At 39.6% G+C, this 11,320-nt stretch overlaps 1 pseudogene; it reads left to right on the forward strand.

Annotated features, from left to right (window-relative positions):
* The first annotated feature begins 7,884 nt into the window (after positions 1-7,884).
* On the forward strand, positions 7,885-8,003 carry LOC124709231 (annotated as a pseudogene).
* Positions 8,004-11,320: the final 3,317 nt, after the last annotated feature.

Consider the following 11,320-nt stretch of genomic DNA (forward strand, 5'->3'; position numbering starts at 1 on the left):
TCAAGGTGGCGTAAGGCCGTAGCATTGAATGGAGATTACATTGAAAAATGGTGTTGTGTAGCTAAAAGATTTGGGAATAACCTGGTGTATTTCAATTCTGAATAAAATAACCCCTGTTTCAGAAAAAAATGTGTTGCATTACTTATTGAACTGCCCTCGTAATTAAAGTAACAGATGTATGTGTTGGGATTATAGAAAACAGAAACAAAATGCTTCCTAACTTCAACTCATCTTCCATAAACAAGATCATGAGTGTTTGATAATTGTGGAATGCTTGGAATTATTATGAACAAAGGACAATATAAAGTGTGGACGAACCGTTTTGACGAAATTTAACCGTAAGAGGAAGGGAGTATTATAGGACTAAATTCAACAGAACTGTTATAAAAGATAGTCAAGCCAAACCAGTAATCATCTAGAAAAAATACCATGTAAAGCCAGGTCTTAAATTAAAATATCTGGATATTAAGACAAGATCATCTAGAATAAGGTAACCAGTAGCTGGACAATGAAAAATTAATTGGGCTTATAATTTTGCACTGCAGTGACCAATGCCTCAACCTTTGCACACTGCAGCACAAAATCAAGTTGGAAGGGACCGCATGTGTAAGGTTTCCACATTTTTTGGAGCTCACATCAGCTTCATACATATGATACAGAATGAAATCCTCGGAAAATAACTCTATATTGTCCCTATGTTTATAGTATGTATTCCATGTGTAATGTTCCTTTATTTAATCTAAATCATCAGTAAGTAATTTGGCAATCAGGAAGCAATTTGGCAATCTCATGTACCGAATAACAAAACATTATCTAATCTTACAACAGCAGGGGAATGCATAAATGAGATAAAGTGAATGCAGCTTGAGACCAGCGCACGAGGCTAATAGCATCGGGAAACCCCAGTTAATATTAACAAAAGAAGGCCCAGATGCAGTACAGAAAGAAATAAGGCGAGCACAATATAATACCTTTCAGAATACACAGCTGAGAGCGTGGGTCAATGGCAATTCTACATTAACGAGGCTAGCGGCGATCTGGGTAAGAAAAATAAGAATTCACCTATAACGAGGAAGCATTTCGCCTAAGGCATACTGTGTGACGTAGTAGAATCGCGGTGGGGAGAGTAGCGTCATATAAAAGCATTTTGAGAATTAAATTAACACACAGAGAGCTCTCGTCTCCCTGTGGGCAACACGTATGCATGTGGTAAAATTAGCGAAGACGTTGAGACTCAAACTTTACATTTGTGAAGTGAGGGCGGTACACTTCACATACTGTAGTGACAAATGTAAAGCGGTAGTTCATATTCCTGCGGGAATTTTTGTGGGCTGAGATTTATACATGTCGCTCCATCCCATAGCGAGAGTGCAATTGCCATTCATTTCATCTAGGTAAAATTTAACTTTCTACAGAACACAGGAAAGTTAAGACTGATTGAATTCAGTCAAGGCCAGAGTAGGGAATTAGCGTTTCACACCCAACACGGAGACAACGCCACCGCAGTTCCCGAGTGGCAATGTACCAACATGTGTTAGGCGAGATTAAATATTGAGTTGAGATTTTGTTCACTCCAACCTGCGTACACTTTCAATATGGAAATTCAAGAGCTAATTACTAACATACCCTCCATTGAGTACATGAGAGTTTTGATTAGTTCAGAAGATGAAGTTCATTCTCCACCAACTTAGTCCATTGCCCAGCTACGACAATGTAGATGTAAATATCACTAATGAAGGTTTAATTGATCCATTTGTCATAATACTTTCATATATAAAATTTTAATAATCATATATTCAATGTCTAAGTGTTAATTAATTTATTGAGAGTTGAAAGTAATTAAACCTTCTTGTTGAACCTTGAAGAAAGCTTTGATAAATTAAAATGTAGAACGAGAAAGGGAAATGTTGTGTTATCATTTTAGGATAATGCTCAAACTTGTCATTTATATTAATCTGAGTATTCTTGTAATGTCACAATGGCATTTTAATTAATTTTGAAGCAGGGCCAAAATTTATAGCTATGTGGAATACCTGTTTACAACCCTGGGCTTGAGACGACAGTTAAGTTACTTAATCCATTGGCGCATAAGATACGTTGTCCACCTCCATAAAGACCATAAGATACGTTGCCTAGTTACATTATCATTACAGATTCTCGGCATGTGACTTCAGAATTAATATCCATGAAAATGAAGAATTTGTATAAACCCTAAGAAGACTAAAAAAGGGACAGAGCTGAATAAGGTTACAGTATACCAATGCATAAAATACAAAAAATGGATTATTGGAGTACTCATTACAGTTCACTTAAAAATGATAATTCAGAAATTTAGGAAGAGTCTTAAAACGATTGGAAATGTTATATTTGAATGTAAAATAAGACAGTAATATTCTGAATTATATTTATTCCGATTTATGACATACTTGAAAAAATGTGCATGAGATTTAATTTTTTTTAATGAATTGAGAACTACAGAGTGGGCGAGAATTAACTCCCAATTAAAAATTGTTTATTGCTTTTTAAACACGTAACCAATTTTTACGAAACAAAATACATTTTATTCCTTACAATTGTAGTACTGTTATACAGTGCTAAAATTCAACATAAGTACCATCATTATCTACCAGTTTCCTTAAATGGATATGGATGGTTCCGACTGAAATCTGCAGAGAATCCAATGGTGCGTCTCCAAGAACTTGTCGAATTTTCTCCTTCAGTTCATCAAGAGCTTTTGGTTTTGTGCGATAAACTTCCTCTTTTGCCAATTCCCGTAGGAAGAAATTGCAGGTCGTTAGCTCAAGAGTCCTTGCTGGCCTTTCATGGGGGGCACGACGTCCCAACCAGCATTTTGGAAAAAGGGTGTTGAGTCACGTGCGGACAGGACAACTGCCAGTTTCCATTATGCATAATCATTAGGTCATTGTAATTGCCCATGTCGATACAATACAATGAATATAATTTTCAGGCATATCAAGGCACCATTCTGCATTCATTTGTGCCCCGAATGAGATACTGACCCATAACTTTCATGGATGATATATTACACCACAATGTGACCCTTGAGCAGTCTTGGCATTGTTCAGCTACCATCGTCGGATCCTCTATTGCTCAATAATAACAATTGTATGAAATTGTAAAAAAAGGCTGGACAAGTTTTATAATTGAATTAAATGGTTGTAGTTTCTTCTTGAGCTGCATTGAAAAGTATCTTTTTTATTTCTTGGTCCTGACGATTTTCGGACACATATGTTCGTTTTCATTCTGTCTTCATCGTAAGTGTGACGTGATACAGATGAAAGCCTATGTACAGAACTGCCCCAGCAATCATGATCAAAGTGGCACTATGGCCGAATCAACAACAGTAAATTGACCACATGGGCCAGAGATTAGAGGTCTCTTGTAGCTTATGACATAGCTACAACCATTAATTTAAAAACAATTGTGCCATTAACAAACCCCTTAACATGAAACACGGTTTCATCTGACCACAGTATATTACTGAAATAACGGACCAGTCCTCATACCAAGCAAGCAGCATTCCAACCAGCTATCAAAATCATCCGGCGATAATTTCTGGAAATAATGTGCTTTCCATGGACAAAAATTCAACTATCTCTTCAGAACAGTTCGGATTGTGTGTCGCGTTAAACCTCCTTTGTGGGATGTCTGGCTGGCTCTGAGCACTATGGGACTCAACATCTGTGGTCATAAGTCCCCTAGAACTTAGAACTACTTAAACCTAACTAACCTAAGGACATCACACACATCCATGCCCGAGGCAGGATTCGAACCTGCGACCGTAGCAGTCGCGCGGTTCCTGACTGAGCGCCTAGAACCGCGAGAGCACCGCGGCCTGTGGGATGTCTGTCTTTGTGATTTCTGAGGACTTTGTGTGGACATTTACTGAACCGCTTTTACGTTTTCTTCCATCCTGGACGTTGACAGTCGACCTCTTCTCCTAACATCTGATACAGAACCTACGCCTATTAGCTCTGATTCGTATCTCCTGTGAGGGCTTTTCATATCTCGCCAGTCTCCCTGTTGGAGGTTTGAGTCCTCCCTCAGGCATGGATGTGTGTGTGTAGTCCTTAGCATAAGTTAGTTTAAGTAAGATTAAGTAGTGTGTAAACTTTGGGACTGATGACCTCAGCAGTTTGGTCCCAAAAGACCTTACAGCAAATTTCCAAAATTCCATCTCGCCAACATCTCTGTACTTGCATATGAGTGATTAAGTCGTACCTACAGAACAGGAAGCAAAAAGTTTCCTTACATGCGTCAAGTGATTTAAATAAGTTTCACTGGAGTGAAATTACATTAGGTATTCCACAGGGTTCAATCATGGGTCCCCTTCTGTTCTTGATTTATATGAACGACCTCCCTTCCCATCTGAAACAGGAAGCTGAACTGACGCCATTTGCTGATGATACGAGCATCATTATTAATCCGGTAAAAGAAACTGCAATTGAAAATGATACAAATAAGGTATTTGGAAAAGTCATTAATCGGTTTTCTGCAAATAAATATAACACATCAACAGAATTCAGCAGACAGGGTAGAGCATACTAAGTTTTTGGGTGTACACATGGATGAGAATGTTAACTGGAAAAATTCATATTTAGTTCTTCTAAAGCGACTAGGTTCAGCAACATTTGCAATAAGAATTATTGCCAATTTTGGGGATATAGAAATTAGAAAGCTAATGTACTTTGCATACTTTCACTCTCTGATGTCATATGGAATAATATTTTGGGGTTACTCTACATTTAGACAAAAAGTACTCACTGCTCAAAAGGAAGTGGTTAGAATAATGTGTGGGGTTCCAAGTCACTCATCTTGTAGGTATCTTTTTAAAAGATTGGGAATTCTTACAACAGCCTCACAGTACATTTACTCGCTAATGAAATTTGTTCTCAGCAACATGGACCAGTTTAAAAACAACAATGACATTCATGATTATAATACTAGAAATATGAAAGACACTATCCTCTACTCAACCTATCTTTGGCACGGAAAGTGGTAAAATATGCTGCTATAAAATTTTTCGACGAATTACTACATGAAATAAAATGTCTGACAGACAGCAGTAATAGCTTCAAAAATAAATTGAAATCATATTTCCTTGACAACTCCTTCTATACCATAGATGAGTTCTTGAATAGGAATAAATAAATCCATAAATATAGTAAATGCATTTTGTGCCATTTGAAGGAATGGGGTAACTGTGAGACGTTGCGCCATGGTCGGCCACTGATATTGCGATGACATAAATGAAATATAATGTAATACATAGAATAACCAAAGAAACTGGTGCACCTGCCTAACATCGAGTAGAACTCCAGCCAGCATGAGGAAATTCCGCAAAACGACGTGGCATGGACTTGACTAATGACTGAAGTAGTGCTGGAGGGAACGGACACCATGAATCCTGCAGAGGTGTCCACAAATCCGTAAGAGTACGGGAGGGTGGAGATCACTTCTGAGCATGGAGTTGCAAAGCATTCCAGACATGCTCAATAACGTTCATGTCTGGGGAGTTTGGTAGCCAGCAGAAGTGTTTAAACTCAGAAGAGTGTGCCTGGAAGCACTCTGTAACAATTCCGGACGTGTGGGGTGTCGCATTGTCCTGCAGGAACTGACAATGTACGCCGGAATGCACAATGGACATGAATGGTTGCAGGTGATCAGACTGGATGCTTACGTGTCACCTGTCAGAGTCATATCTAGACGTATCAGGGGTCCCATATCACTCAAACTGCACACGCCTCACACTATTACAGAGCCTCTACCAGCTTGAACAGTCTCCTGCTGATATGCAGGATCCATGTATTCATGGGGTTGTCTCCATACACATCTGTCAGCTCGATACAATTTGAAACGAGACGCGTCCGACCAGGCAACATGTTTCCAGTCATCAACAGTCCGTTGTTGATGTTGACGGGGCCAGGCGAGGCGTAAATCTTTGTGTCGTGCAGTCATCATGAGTACACGAGTGGACTTTCGGCTCCAAAAGCCCATATTGATGATGTTTTGTTGAATGGTTTCCACGCTGACACTTCTGATGGTCCAGCATTGAAATTTGCAGCAATGTGCCGAAGTGTTTCACTTCCGTCACGTTGAACGATTCTCTTCAGTTGTCGTTGGTCCCGTTCTTGCAGGATCCTTTCCCGGTCGCAGAGATGTCGGAGATTTGATGTTTACCGAATTTCTGATATTCACGGTACACTCGTGAAATGGTTGTACAGAAAAATCCTCACTTCAGCGCTACCTGGGAGGTGCTGTGTCCCATTGCTCGTGAGCCGATTATAGCACCACGTTCAAACTCATTTAAATCTTGATAACCTGCCATTGCAGCAGCTGTAACCGATCTAACAACTGCGCCAGACACTTGTCTTCTATAGGCGTTGCCGACAGCTGCGCCTCATTCTGCCTGTTTACATGTGTCTGTATTTGAATACGCATGCCTATATCAGTTTCTTTGGCGCTTCAGTGTAAATTCTAACATTGAAATAAAATGATTTTTGTTACATGAGAATAAGTTACGTATTAAAAAGTTGTAAACAATTTTTAATAGGGAGTTAATACTTGTCTACCCTGTATGTTCTGTTAAATTAAAGTATAGAGTGTGACTTTTTTATGCTTACAGCAAATCCACTGCATACTGCACAAACAATATACGGACGAATATTTTTCTCCATTCAGTTTTTGGCCAACAGTTTAGTCAATAATTAAAGATCTTCGGATAATGCCTGTGACCGGAGTACGCTCGCTCCTGGCAAATACCGGGATGGTTTCGTTGAAAGGCGACGACCGGACTCCTTCCACATCCTTCCCTACTCACATGAGACCGATGACCTCGCTGTTTGGTCCGCTCTCCCAAATCAACCAACCAACCAAGAACCAACCGGTGAAGGTAGCTGCATGCGAACGCTGGAAGAGGCGCTCACGAAGGTGACATAAAAGGAAGTTTGTAGCGCTGCCAGGCGAATCCAACTATCACCTTGTTCGCGAAAGGCACTTGACATACACTTAGCGACCAAAATACTTACTACAGACCAAGCAGTTCAATGAAATCTCTATAACATGGTCATTTCGCATATAAAATCAATACTTTTTTGCTCTTTTTGTTACAGGTTACAGGCACTTTTGTTGTTAGTAAGTCGTGTTCAGTCACAGTATTTTATTTTTATATTCTAATCCAAAGCGTTTCGGACCTGTAACTCAATTCTCAAGGACTACATTAACATTTTTTGGGCGTTACATCTGCTTCCTTTCACCTTCTAGCAGTAGATAGACATAGATGTTAGTTCTCCGGAAAGAAACTCCCAGCCCAGGTATTGCGTTATCTTCTTTTTTCAAATGTTGGTGAACTTACAATCACAAAGAAATCTTCGAAAATTGGGATTTATTCTTGTTTCTTAATTTGATCAAATGAAATGAAATGAAAGAAAACATCAGCTCCAGGAGTCCCCTTGTTCTCTAATTCTTCATCATTATCAACATTAAATGTTGCAAGAACAATAAATGCATTACACCTACTCAGGAACTTATATTTAATTATCAGCAGACAAGACAGATTAAATAATTGTTCAGCTCAATCAGTTGCTATGCTTAAAATAACAACCTGAAGGCACCCAACGAAAGTAAAATTGTTTCGTATGTTGCTTCAAAGCAAGCCACCCAATCAGCATATATCTAAAAATTTCAGGGGATTCTGTTGAAAAAACAAATGAAATGCCTAAAGTTCTACCGAGGTCGAAAAATGGTTACAAATTTTTAGAAAAAGGCAGTTTCCACATTCAGATTTCCCCTAGCACATTTGACTGAGTTATCCACAATATGGGCGCTGCAATTAGCTTTTAACATTTTTTAACGGAAGGCTGTGCCAGTAGCCTTGCCCCAGTGGTAACACCGGTTCCCGTCAGATCACCGAAGTTAAGCGCTGTCGGGCTTGGCTAGCACTTGGATGGGTGACCATTTGGGTTTGTCGAGAGCTGTTGAGAAGCTGGGTGCACTCAGTACTTGGAAGGCCAGTGGAGGAGCTACTTGACTGAGAAGTATCGGCTCCGGTCACGAAAACCGACAACGGCTGGGAGAGCGGTGTGCTGACCACATGCCACTCTATTATCCGCATCCAGTGACACGTAAAGACTGAGGACGACACAGTGCTCGGTCGGTACCGTTGGGCCTCCCGTCGCTTGTTCGGACGAGGAGTCTCTATGGATTTCCATACACAGGGAATGCCTTTTCAAAGACCAGAATTTGTATTATTTGTCTACAACAAGAAATGCGTTTCTGACCTGACTGCAAATTTTAATAGTACTGGATTATTCATATGAGTCGAAGACTCCGTCTACATCTATAACCGTATTCTTAAGAAAATCATTTTTATATTACATTTTGTCAAATTCCATTAAAATTTTTTGAGTGTAAACACGGAACATTTTCACTTTTTAAGCATCAATTTGAAGATAAAAACATAGAGATAGATCATGATTTTTCAACACTTTCAGTTTTTAACATGCACATTTGTAACAGTTGCTTCACATTTTGATCTTCCACAAGATAGTTTGCAACTACTCAGGAACGTTTTTAAATTAAATTTCAAACGGAAATAAAGTTACTCATGCATGATAATAGTTGCATTTATCTTCTTAGTATATTTGAGTTATTTCTAAAGCAATGTTTATATCTTTTTTCCGGTAGAATTTGCTTTTAGAATAAACTTGCGAATTAAATATATGGATGATAACACAAACCTTAATTACTGCGGAAACTGTCATAATTCCGTACTCAACAACATTGTGGAAAATAGTTCGCTTTATCAGATGACAGTACTGTGAAGTAGCTACAAGAGATTGCGTTTCCTTTAGTGACTATACAAAATCAGGAGCGTTATTTGAATCTTGAACACCGGGTAGCCTTCTGTCAGTAGGCGCTACGAAAGTTTCTGTAAATGTCGATTAACGGGGCGTGAAAAGCGAGAGCTCGATTCCATTTACACCTACATGCCAGCGTAAGAGGAGAGCGTTCCAGCGTCCCAGCGTCTTTGACGATTCTGTGAAAGTCTGACAGCAGGTGGAACTCAAGCAATGTCGAACTGAATACGACTGCACACTGTTTGATCGCCCTCACCAGCTGTTTACACGCAGAGAATCCCCGTTCTCTGATGCCGACACCTCAGTGTTCGCTCCAGTGAAATTTGTGCTTCAAAGATGAACAAAGGTAGGGACGCTGGATAAGGTACTTACGTTCCCAATAAAGGACGGTTGACAATCCTGTTCGTAACTCTGCAAGAGAGTGATCTCACTGAGAAAGATCTACAGTTCCGCTTGTCAATCCTGCGACCCTTTTTGTAGAGTAGAACGACTTGCAGTCGCGTGATACGCTCAGATGTCCAAACGAACTGCGGTAGACTGTTCCTAAAACTGTTGGTGTGGCCGCTTCCTCCTCAGGTTTAATGGGACACCAAGGAACGTCATCTGGTCCTATGGTTTCTTTTCTGTGGACCAGTCTCAGTTATTTTTCAACTTCGTTCTCACTTATTTCTCCATTTGTGATATCCGCAGCCGTGGGACGGTCGAACGTAGTAGCTATGTTGTGATATTCTTCAGTGGGAACGTTTAGGAAGACCGAATTTAATATTTTGGCCATCACTGCATCTTCTGTCATTTCGGTATCACCATGAGCAACATATTATTCGATTTTACGTAGGACCAGGACAACTTAATCCATTGCCAACACTAATTTATCCCTACAAAATTGAGGGCTACCTCTCATTCGGTTATTCAGCATCGCGTATTATAAAACACTAGCTCAGAAACTCGGCATTGCTCGGGGTATTCATTTAGCCAATCTTCAATTATGAATGGAAACAAAAAATGAATTGTGTTCGGAGCGTAATACCGAAAAAATTTCATTACCATGTACACAAGGAAACACCTTTAAAATTACGAAATTGTAGGACAAAGAAATATACAAAATGTAGAAATGTATAACTACACCTGCTTCGAGTGCCCCACGAAGTGAATTCGTAAACTTCTCTATGAGAACACCTCTTCATAAGTCTAGAGACGGTTACTGTTTTCGCCTATATTCGTTTGCGCTTTACAGTTGAAAGCTGTCAAAAGCGCTATCACGAGTCAGGAATTTCCTTACTTTGGCTGGATTGTAGGAGTGTCTTAGTAAAGAGCAAACGTATTAAACCTTCATGCATGATGCGGCATTTTCTCAGCGTTTATGACATCATATCTCTTGAATTATGTGTCGTACAATGATGAATTTGTGTAGGTACAATGTGCGGCACGTGTGGATACAGTATGAGAAATATATTTGGAATAGAGATAGTAGCAAAGAAGTAATAAATTTAAACGCCATGCATGATGCGGGAGTTTTTCGTGTATCTCAGAATTTATGACGTCATATCACCTGATCTCTATGTCATACAATAATATAATTTTGTAGGTATGTTCACGGGCGTATGTGGATATTGTTTGTAAACTCTGTTGCAAATAGATTTAGTGGCACAGAAATAATAAAATTAAACGTCAAGATTGATGCGGCAGTTTTTGACGCAACTCATTGTTTATGTTATCGTATCTCCTGAACTGTGACAGGAAGATGGTTCTTACCCCGACAGCGACTGTTACCTGACAGTGAGGGATATGTGTACCAAGGTTGGTTGAAATCGGTCCAGTGGTTTAGGAGGAGATGTGGTACGTACATACATACGTACACACACACACGCACGCACACACACACACACACACACACACACACACACACACACACACACATCTATTTCTACAGTATATATGGATTACACATATTAATAGAACAGATTAATTACTGTCGCAACCATAGTCGAAACACGTTAGCGAAATCAGTTTCAGATGACTTAATAGCTTGAAACTAAGTACAGCTACAGCCCAATCATTTGGCTCTTCTGGATCCACTTAATTGGGGTGATAGCTGTATTTGGTATGTATCTAAAAATTGGATCAGCGATATTATAAAAATAGAAACTAAGTGCTAAAGTACCTTTAATATCCCTCAAAGTAGTCTCCTTTGGTGACAGTTCGCTCTTGGTAACGCATATAAAACTACTGAAAACTGTGAAATAATGCTTCTTCTCAAATAAGTCAAAGCAGCAACGTCGCTCGTAGGATTACATCGTGAGGTCCAGAGCTATTGTGAGGGACACCCCATTTTCCACTCATGCGCAGCTGTGGCCCAACAGGCCCGATGAGGATCAGTACCAGAGCCTCGAGAGATTAGCCATTGAACTTGAGGCCTTCAGGTATTAATGCCCAGTGGAAAA

The sequence above is a fragment of the Schistocerca piceifrons genome, chromosome 7 (assembly GCF_021461385.2).
Source record: "Schistocerca piceifrons isolate TAMUIC-IGC-003096 chromosome 7, iqSchPice1.1, whole genome shotgun sequence".
In the NCBI taxonomy this organism is placed as follows: Eukaryota; Metazoa; Arthropoda; class Insecta; order Orthoptera; family Acrididae; genus Schistocerca; species Schistocerca piceifrons.